At 42.6% G+C, this 4,723-nt stretch overlaps 1 pseudogene; it reads left to right on the top strand.

The window, feature by feature from the left end:
- LOC139024188 (Fc receptor-like protein 5) overlaps positions 1-4,043 on the top strand; it is a 20,152-nt pseudogene extending 16,109 nt beyond the window's left edge.
- The last annotated feature ends 680 nt before the right edge of the window (positions 4,044-4,723 follow it).

Below are 4,723 nucleotides of genomic sequence, written 5' to 3' on the forward strand. Positions count from 1 at the left end.
ACAAGTCTGGGTTCATACTTGGGGCAATTTCAAAATGCTGAGAGGTACACGTCATCTCCATCTGTACAACAAATGTAACGGCAAGTATAGAGAAAAAACAACCATGGGACATGCACCGTCATACGCTCACGGAAGGAGAACTGCGTTCTGTCTCTCTAGAGAAACATACTTGGTTTGAATGTGCAAAATCAATGCCCAGAACATACAGCTAAGACCTTGGGTGAGAATTGCTGGAGAAAAGTACAAAATATCAAATTGCTACAGTAAACGAGTCCTTATGCTAACTGAAAGCTCGGGTCTCAGGCAGAAGAAGCCACGCAACACACACGCACATGCCTGCTACCAAAACACTTCTGCCTAAAACAAAGCAGAACTTTACCGGTCTTGCAGAACTGCACATGGGATAGAGATGTATTAATGGAGAATGTCCTGCGTCTGAGATAAAAAATACACTCAAATAGAACAGTTTGCCATAAAATGACATCGTTATGCTTTGGAAGGAAAAGGGGGGAGGCTGCGCCCAAGAAACCCATCTCCAGCCGTGGAAGACGGGGAGGGTGCACATCATGTGTGGTGGGTGTTTTGGCTGCAGGAGGATCTGCTGCAACTTCCAACAAAAAAATGGCTTCAATGAGGAAGAAAAATAAATGTGGATATATAGTTGAAGAAAACATCAGTGAGGTAGTTAAAAAACAGCTTGTGGCAAATGGTCTCCAAAGGCAAAATGCACCCAAGCATTTCAAGAAGTTCTTGCAAAATTGTTTTAAGGAACACAAGGTAAGGTATTGGAGTGGCCATCACAAAGCCCTGACCTCAATCCTGTAGAAAATTTGTGGGCAGAACTGAAAAAGGTGGTGTGAGCAAGGAGGCCTACAAACCTGACTCAGTTACACCAGCTCTGTCAGGAGGAATGGGCCAACATTCACCCAACTTATTGTGGAAGGCTACCCAAAACGTTTGACCCAAGTTAAACAATTTAAAGGCAATGCTACCATATACTAATTGAGTGTATGTAAACTTCTGACCCACTGGGAATGTGATGAAAGAAATAAAAGCTGAAATAAATAATTCTATCTACTATTATTTTGACATTTCACATTCTTAAAATAAAGTGGTTAGCCTAACTGACCTTAAACAGGGAATTTTTACTAGAATTAAATGTCAGGAACTGTGAAACTGAGTTTAAATGTATTTAGCTAAGGTGTATGTAAACTTCCGACTTCAACAGTATGTCTAACAGTGGTTCATATACCTGTCAGGGTGTGAAGGGAATCAAGCGCTCTGAAACCAGTGATGCTGTACAATTGACAATTTCTGGTGAGTCTAACTAATCACTTAAACATCTACATGGGTAACTATAATCATTTACAATGAGAGTAAAAAACATTAAGAACACCTTCCTAATATTGAGTTGCAACCGTCCACTATTTTCCCTCAAGAGTCTCAATTCGTCAGGGCTTTATAACGTGTCAAAAGCGTTCCACAGGGATGCTGTCCCATGTTGATTCCAATGCTTCCCACAGGTGTGTCAAGTTGACTGGATGTTCTTAGGGTGGTGGACCATTCTTGATACACACGTGAATCTGTTGAGCGTGAAAAACCCAGGAGCGTTTAAGTTCTTGACGCAAACCGGTGCACCTGGCACCTACTACCATACCCCTCTCAAAGGCACTTCAATCTTTTGTCTTGCCCATTCACCCTCTGAATGGCACACATAAACAATCCATGTCTCAATTGTCTGAAGGCTTAAGAATCCATCTTTAACTTGTCTACTCCCCTTCATCTACACTGATTGAAGTGGATTTAACAGGTGACATGGATGGATTTACCTGATTTACCTGGTCAGTCTATGCCATGGAAAGTTCCTAATGTTTTGTACACATAGTGTATATTGGATATATTTTGTTTCTTTCCACAGCTCAGCCCGTGGCCACATTGAGTATCTCCCTCTCCTCAGGGTCCCCTCTACTCTGGAGAGCAGTCACTCTGCAGTGTGACATACCAGACTACACAGACTGGACGTACTACTGGTACATAAACAACCAACCAGGTTCCAGTACACATGGTAAAACCATCACCAATCTCTCTCCCCGACCAGGCTGGTCAGTACCGGTGCATGGGGACCAGGAGAGATCGGACCCAGAAGTCTCAATTCAGCAGAGCCATCTCTATCCAGATCACTGGTGAGCTTAAGACTCAGTCATTGACAAAGAGTAAAAAGAGGCTGTATGTACAAACTTCAAACGCATTTATTCACAATAATAAACTTTTAGAATCAATACCACGATAGCAAGATTCCACAATATTTGTTCTCATCTTATGTATGAATCAACAACTGACTGCATTGTGTTTCAACAGCTCTACCCACAGCCTCAGTGAGTATCTATGCTCAGGGTCCCCTCTACTCTGAGAGACAGTCACTCTGCAGTGTGACATATCAATGTACACAGACTGGACGTACAGCTGGTTTATAGGCAACAACTTCAAATCCAGTACGCCTGGTCAAACCATCACCACTCTGTCTAACCAGGCTGGTCAGTACAGATGTGTTGGGGTGAGGACAGGTCGGCCTCAGGGGTCTCAACTCAGTGTTTTCCTCCCCATCAGTGTTACTGGTGAGTTCACTATTGATGCTCCATCACTAACTTGTTGAGGTTGTAGTTGTCATAGTGTTTCAGGACACTGGATCTTTCCACTCAATCCTTATTGCAAATCCAACAGATAATCAGCCGTCGATTAGACTGACTTCAGACAAGGAGGACGTATTCACAGGAGACAGTGTGACACTGAGCTGTACTGTAGAGTCTTCTGGATGGAAGTTTTACTGGTACAGACACAGACCAGACTCTACACCAGTAACCACAACCTCTGTATACTCCTACACACTCAGCTGGTCAGTGTCTCTGATGGAGGACAGTACTGGTGCAGAGCTGGGAGAGGAGACCCAGTCTACTACACCCTGTACAGTGACCCAGTCCAGATAAACATTACTGGTGAGTCTAAAACAGTTTTAGGATCAATAAGATGCTATTTTACATTGATAGAAAGTGGGGTATAATATTTTGTCTGCTTACTGTATCCCAACAACTGTAGCTAACTTGAAGCTATATTCATGAGTAGACCTATTGATAAATACACACATTTAAAATTGTGTAGCTGTTAATTCAGTTAGTTGTCTGTGTGTCTGTGCAGAGAGGCCTGTTACTTTTCTGACCCTTCAACCCAACTGGACCCAGATATTCAGTGGAGAAACAGTTACTATGAGATGTGACATACAGGGAGGAGGAGACTCTGACTGGAACTACAGATGGTATAAGAATAGTCAGTCAGTGATCCCCTTTAACACAAAGCCTGAGTACAGAATCAGTCCTGTCTACATGTCTAACAGTGGTTCATATACCTGTGAGGGTGTAAAGGGAAACAGATCTCCAAGACCAGTGATGCTGTACAACTGACTGTGTCTGGTAAGTCTATTTAAGCTTATACGAGTCATGGTTACCTAGAATATTTTTTTATATTAAAAGTTTGAAACCTGCCTTTCCTTCTTAACAGATAAACCCAAGGCTGTCCTGAGTATCTCTCTCCAGTGGCTGAACCCTGGAGACTCAGTGACTCTGAGCGTGAGTTGGCAAGATGTCTACAGGCTGGAGGTTCTCCTGGTACAGGACTGTTCCCTACAGAGCTGGGTTACCCTCTCTATCAGACTCATCATACTCTGTACAGACCCTATCTGACAGTAGTACTGGAACTACAGAGAGCTTCTACACCCTGAGTCCTGCTGGTCACACAGGAGGATATGTGTGTAGAGCTGGGAGAGGAGACCCAGTCTATGACACACTCTACAGTGAACCTCAGTTTCTCTGGTCAGGAGGTAACTAACTGCATTCAAACATATTTAAGTCTCCCTCATTTGTATAATATATATTATTTAAATAAAGGTTTTGATTCTGTCTCTCTTTGTTTCAGATCTGCATTCTTCAGTGTCTCTCAGAATAAGTCCCAAACACAACTCAACACTTTTAGATCAAAGTCTCTCTCACTGAGCTTGAGGAGAGGGGAACTCTACTGGATGGAGACTGATGAGATACACAGAGAGAGGAGTAGAGTCAGGGTGTGTCTCTAACTGGGGATCAATAACAGGGTCTACATGTACCATTAGCTACACATACACATCGTCCAGTGGAGTGTACTGGTGTGAGTCTGGATCAGGAGAGTACAGTAATGCTGTCAACATCACAGTGTCTGGTATGTCTATTGTACGACATTCACACACAACAACATTTCATGATAATAGGATGTTCAATTCTGTAACTGAATTGCATCTCTTATAAATACAAGTTAATCAGATATTGAGGGTGATGACTCCAGTATGCAGATTTACAGTATTATTTATATATTATGTTAAACAGCTGGTTATGTGATCCTGGAGAGCCCTGTCCATCCCGTGACTGAAGGAGACTCTGTGACTCTGCGCTGCAAAATACCGGACAACCAGCTCAAACATCAAGGCTGATTCTACAAAGATGGAGTACTCATCAAGAATGAGACCACAGGAGAGATGACCATCCCTGCAGTATCCAAGTCAGATGAAGGATTCTACAAATGCAAATACCCTGACAAGGGAGATTCACCAGAGAGCTGGATGACAGTGAGAGGTGAGAAAACGATTATGATCTCAAGTTAACTTTCATCATCTGTGTGATAGTTATTAAGTTTTATGTAA

This window comes from Salvelinus sp. IW2-2015, unplaced genomic scaffold (assembly GCF_002910315.2).
Source record: "Salvelinus sp. IW2-2015 unplaced genomic scaffold, ASM291031v2 Un_scaffold1150, whole genome shotgun sequence".
Taxonomy (NCBI): Eukaryota; Metazoa; Chordata; class Actinopteri; order Salmoniformes; family Salmonidae; genus Salvelinus; species Salvelinus sp. IW2-2015.